Below are 6,115 nucleotides of genomic sequence, written 5' to 3'. Positions count from 1 at the left end.
CCTCGGTCTCCCTCCCCGTGGAGGACCCGGCGGTCCTCTTGTTTGGGGAAGACTCCTGGGATTTTTCACAAGCGGCTCCACGTTCTGCAGGTGCAGCCGTTGGCCCTGGCCAGAGGGCCACACTGAGAGCACCTGCGGCCGGCGACCAGTCAGACCGCGTAGCTACGTCAGGACCCGGCCCCAAGGAAACGCTCTGCCCACGTAAGATCGCCTGACAACGTGTCGGGCGACTCACAGGCGCGAAAGGAAAGGGGCGCGGGGCGGGTTTCAGCACCCTTCCAGGAGGGGTACGTGCGGAGGGAGGGAGGGGTCCAGCCTGGAGACTTGCTCCCAGTCGGAAGCCCTCCCCCCACACCGGACCCCGCCCCGGGACCCGACCCCCAAACCAGCCCACCACCCACCCCCGCCCGGGCAGGTAAGAGCTGGGCAAAGGGCAGGAACGAGCCGCCCCACGGCTTGTTCCAGAAGCGGCCTATCGGGTCAGCCGGGGACTCGAAGGCACCGCCGTGTGCCCAGGAGTATGCACCTCGTTCCTGGCCTTGGCAGACAAGCTGGATGAGGGGTGGTCATGGGGGAGAGGGCAAGCGGGGGAGGCGTTTCTCTCAGTCCAGCAGAGGTGAGCTTCAGGCAGCTTCTTCAGACCTCTTCGGCTTGATTCCCTGGCTGGGCCGCAGGTGCAAGCACAGGGCCGAGACCTGGAGAGCCGGGCCGGAATGCAAGCCGGGGCCTTTCCTTCTCCTCGCTGAACTGAGGCACAGGGCCTCGTGGGGAGAAAGCTGAAGCCTGCTGCAAATGCATGGCCCGGGGGCCCACTCGGCGGGGCTCTGCTCAGCTCCTCTCCTCTCGTGTCCTGCCCTCTCCTCTCCGGGAGCCGGGTCCGGGAGCCCTCGGGACGGATCGGGACGGGACGGGCCGGGCCAGGCCAGGCCAGGCCAGGCCAGGCCAGGCCAGGCCAGGCCAGGCCAGGCCAGGCCAGGCCAGGCCAGGCCTGGGCCAGAATCCCGGAGACCCTGGGAGATGGCACCGCAGCCACCGATTAGACTCTTCGGCTCAGGTGAAGGGCTCCTTCTGCGGTGGCTCCTGCGTCCCGCCAGCGCCGTCCCCTTCTGGACTCGGACTGCCAGCTCTGGCTGGGCCTCGGGAGCCCTGGGCACTGGGTAGCCAGGCTCCACGTGTCGTCTCTGAGCTGGACGGAAGAAGGTCACTGGGCCCGCCTCGGCCGCTGCCGCCAAGGGCGGCAGAACTCCCGTTGCCCGCGGTGGTCTCTGGCTGGGCCGCACCGCGGCCCAGAGAGGCTTCCGGGGCCCTGGGCCCGCCCAGGCCGAACGTGCTCTGGCTCCGAGGGGAAGGGGCACGCGGCCAAATGCCCGCAGAACCCCGGCCTGGCCTCCTTCGGAGCAGCTTCCTCTAGGCCCGCCCAGACGTGGCGGCCACCAGGGTCCACCGAGACTCCACTTCCTGTAGCCCCACACGCCAGGCGGCCGGGCTGTGCGCCCTGTGCCACTGCCCGTCTCTGGAGCCTCCACGGCACCGCCGGGCCTTGGGCCATGCTTCCCGCCCCTTCCCAGGCGGAGCTCGGAGCTCTTGACTTCCCGGGGCCACTGTCCAGTGTTCCCGACTTCAATCCCTTGTCACTCCTCCCCAGGAAGGGACGGTACAGGGTTCGCGGGATCGGCGGACCCGTTCCTCTTGATGGCAGTATTGCACCACGAACGGCAACCTGCCCTTCCCCTTCCCCTCCCCCAGGCCCTCTCCCTCTGCCCTTTGCCGAGGGAAAAACGAAATGCCAACCCCTGCCCAACCTGGCAAAAGCAAGATGGCTCATCAACCTGGCCACTTCAGAGGGGCGCGCCTCAACGTCTGGCCCTCCATCCTGCGGGGCCTCCTCTCTGTGGCGTCTCAGCGCAGTGTGCTTGGCATCTGGGAATGAGTTCCTCTTGATGGCAGTGTTGCACCAGAAATGCCATTCTGCCCTTCCTCACCACCCCCTCCCCCGTCTCCTAGACCTGTCCTTGTGCCCCTTTGTGAGGGGAAAAATACACCAACTCCAGTCCAACCTGCCTCCAACATGGCGGCTCACCGTTTTGGCCAAATTTGGGTAGCACTTCCACATTTGGATGAGCAGAGCCTCATCCCTGTTTGGTCCTCTTAGCCTGCCTCCTGGCCAGAAAAGGAAAGGTTCCTCATCCAGGTAGCTAGCAGTGGATCTGAACCTAGTCCCTATCCGTTCCTGTGTGTTTAGCACTGGAGTAGGGCAAGAGACCTCAGCAGATGCACCACACGTGGTCCTAGCCCCTGCTTACTAGTGCTAGCTGAGGTACAGTCTAGAGTCACAGAGAGGCCAGCCTGATGGTTTTACACACAGGTCAGTCCAGAGGAGGTAGATTCCATATCAGAGACACCAAAGGAACCAGTGTTGGTGGAGGGTCACTCTGTTTACCACTGTTTAACACAATGCCAGGAATTAAATATAAATTGCTCTAAATCAGTGTTAAAAGCCCTATCTTTAGGTAATGCCAAGTCTAGCATTTCCTTTTTAAAAACATTTTATGGCTTCCCCCACCCGCCCACCCAATCACTAATGTATTTGTTCTGCCTCATAAAAGAACAAATAATATCAGTGGAAGTCTCTCCAGAAGAAAATCATCAGTATTTGGTAACCTTTTGTTTCAACAGAGAAGATGTTTATCCCTTTTACTAGGCAATGCAAAGGAAGGGTAATGCAAATATATTACGGTTGTTTTGTTTTGACCCTTTTAATAATGTCTGGGTCTTAATCTCCAGAGTTTCTTAAGCCCATCTTGTTATGTATTGGGAAGGATGTCTCTACCCTTTCATTATACATTTATTGAGATATTCATCCTCTTCTGGAATCACCGGATCAAAGTCTGTTATCAATACTTCTTGTCCATCATGATCAACTGAGCCCCTAATTCCTTGTTTCCAATTGATTTCAAGTTCCTCCTGTCTGGAAAGACACCTGGGACCTCAAGCAGACAGGCCTCTTTATATGTCCGGGTGTTAACTTTGGTCAAAAGGGCACAGTTATATCACCTTGCTCACAGCCTTGGGTAGGGAGTTTGTGTGGGTCAGGACCTAGTCACTGGCTTAATAAATAGGAGGGGCTCAGCATCCTTTCCACTTAACATTAACTTGCAAAATGTTTAGAAATCTTAGAAGTGTGTAAAAAAAGGGAAATCAAGGGTTTCGGTATCCCTATAACGAGGTGTTTTAAAAAATTAGTGACACTAGACTGCAACAGTGCGCCTAAGAGGGAAAACATTTCAGAGACATTGATTTTTAACTTCTTCTTCCCCGACTTTACCCACCCAGTGCTCAAACATCCAACACTCGGAGGGGTACGTTTCACAAAGTTCTAACCTTTCGAAGGGTTGATTACAATATGGAAAATATACCATTCACTGAAACCGAGAAAATTAACAAAAGTCCTGACAATCAAGTGCTCTACGAATGTTTTTTATAAGCCAATTCCATGAATAAATATCCAGTTAGAAACAAAGTTTACAGGATTTTAAATTATCAATGGTGAAAGATTATATGCTTAGGGTAATGTTAATACACACATGGAAATCTACAGGAGGAACACTTTAAAATTCCCGTAGGACAGACAAGTAGACTTAAACAAGAATAAAGATGTACTACATTCTCGGATAAACAGACTTAGACTCAAGAACATTAACAATTCTTCATCAGTTAATCAAGCAATCCATTCTAATCCCAAAGAAAATCCAAAAGGCTTTTGAACACTTTGTTATTTTCCACTGTTAATAAGGGAAAACAAACAGGCAGAGATATCCAGGAGAGTTATGACAATGAATAGCCATGTTGTGAGAGAACTAGTCATACCACATGTGAAAATATATAGTAGAACACAAAGTTCAAGAATAGACCTGAAGACATACAAGAATTTAGTATACACTGAGGCAGTCTCCCAAATCAATGAGAGTACAGACAGCCTTGGGACAAAGTGATACCCATCTAGAATAGGCTCATAGTTCCACACCTCTCACAATAAACCACGATGAACTGTACAGGCATCCAAGAATTAAAGGTACAATGCACAGAACCATACAACTACTAGAAGAAGTAATGGGCAAGATTCCTTTATAGCTCGGGAGCAGGAAAAGCCTTTTGTACGCCTGACCCAAAAATCCATTAAAAAAACAAAAAGGATAAATGTGAACACCTAAAATTTACCATGCTAACGAAAAAAGCATAATCGAAGTTAGAAAAGCATTGATAAACGGGAAAAAAGTATTTAATTCACATCAGTAGTCTTCCTAACATAGAGAACAAGCTTCTAGATATCGTTTAAGAGTAACAACCAAGAGAAAAAGACATTACTAGTTCACAGAAAAAGAGCCACAAAAGGCTCTTAAATATACCAAAAGATTCCCCAGCCGCACATATAAAGGAAATACAAACAAAAACTACACTATAACTTCATACAAGGTATGAGTTCCCAACCAAGACCTGCCCTTTCAGAGGGGCCTGTATTACCTGCCATTTCCTCACCTCTCTTGAGTCTGACTTGTCTCAAATCCCCTTTACCCATGAAATGGTTATAATCCCACTGTAAACAAAGTACAGTCCTTTATATGAAAATCCCTGACCCTTTAATTTCGATTGCCCTCTCATGCCATCAAATGTCTACAGAAGTTCTTCGAATTTTTAAATTTTGGTAATAAGGCCAATCTTCTGCCAATTATCAGTAACAAGAAACAAGCATTTGCACGAACACGCACCCTTAACACTGTCATAAAAAAAACTGTGGTTTTTTTTCCTTTTGGAGTTTTTTGTCCACATATAATTTGCTCCCCTTATTCATATTTTGTATTATTACCATGAACTTTTATCTTTGATAACCTGAAATTATTTCTTTAAAAAGCTTCATTGCTTCTTTCATTAATAAAAGGCCTCCTGTTACTGCACAGAACTGTAAATAGATAAAAAACATTAACCACCAGTATTCCCATCACTTGCAGAAACCCTGAAAATCTGGGGGTTTAATCTTCCATGTGGTTAAATGCATACGTGAAAATGGAGCTAGAACTTCTTTAGGTCAAAAATTCACGAAAGGAAATGTTACTTCTCTAGGGATACATTCCGGGCAGCCCAGTCCCTGTCGGCAGCGCACTCAATCCCACCCAACCAAGCCGACCCTCCTGCGGCCACGTAAATGGGGAGGGAAGGAAGAAGGAGCTGGCGGCCCCGCGCTCTCCTCCTGCCCTCCCCGCCCTCTGGCCACAGGGAACCGCTTCCCTAGGGGCTCTACTTGGACGCTCTCCCTACTGGCGCCAGTGCACAGAACTCAGGCGGCGGTACAATCCCGGCGCCCACGCTCAGCCAGCCTCGCCTAAACGCCAGACCCCGGCCGGGCCCACGCGGCGCCCCCTCGGCCCGTCCCCGCCTCCCCCCGAGCCGGCCAGGATGCAGCGACCATTGGCCTACGGCGCACGCCAGGCATACGCTGCCCAGACGCTAGAGGACGGGGAGGGCCCCCGGGATCAGAACGGCTGCCGGACGGAGCCCAGCCCCCGGCCCCGCGTCGCCCCGCGTCAGGGAAAGGAAACGAAGGAGGCTGAGGGGACCCACCTGGTTGAAGCCACGCTCCGGCGGGACAAGCCCGGTCAGTTCTGAACCTTGCGCGGGGGCCGGCGGGACTCGACGGCGCCCCACGCCCACCCCTGCCGTAAAGCGGCGCCTGCGTGGCCCCGCGTAGACGACCCCCACCCCGCCCCCTGTCGTCGGCGTCTCCTCGGAGAAGCCCGGGAGGTGGGGCGCGGCGGGGGGGAGGGCGAGGGGGAGAGGAGGGGTTGGGAATCCGGGTTCCTCGGTGTTGGCCCCGCCCAGGGGAGGGGTGGGACATCCTCAATTGGTCCCAGGTGCCGAGAGGCGGGAGAGGGGAGCTTGGGAAAGTCTGCGAGGAAACCTCCCGTGTTTCGCTCTCTGCTCGGGAGGACCAACTTGTCCCCCTTGTAGGGGCCTTGCCGCCAACGATGTATGCGAAGGAACAGTAAAACGGAAATTTTACCGTTCAACGGTCGCAAGACTATTTAGAGGAAAAAAGTGTAAGTACACTTGCAAACGATGT

General features: G+C 53.1%; 1 protein-coding gene across 2 annotated transcripts in view; it reads left to right on the top strand.

The window, feature by feature from the left end:
• Positions 1–5,813: 5,813 nt before the first annotated feature.
• The window catches only part of LOC309621385 (uncharacterized protein), a 255,120-nt gene continuing 254,818 nt past the window's right edge, over positions 5,814–6,115 (top strand). For both annotated transcript variants that reach the window (XR_014239979.1, XR_014239980.1), the window contains exon 1: positions 5,814–6,092. The gene's annotated coding sequence lies outside the window, so the exon portion shown is untranslated. The remainder of the gene's footprint in view (positions 6,093–6,115) is intronic.

Source organism: Balaenoptera borealis, assembly GCF_965194805.1.
Source record: "Balaenoptera borealis genome assembly, contig: HAP1_SCAFFOLD_375, whole genome shotgun sequence".
Lineage (NCBI taxonomy): Eukaryota > Metazoa > Chordata > Mammalia > Artiodactyla > Balaenopteridae > Balaenoptera > Balaenoptera borealis.
This window is presented reverse-complemented; position numbering and strand designations above follow the sequence as displayed.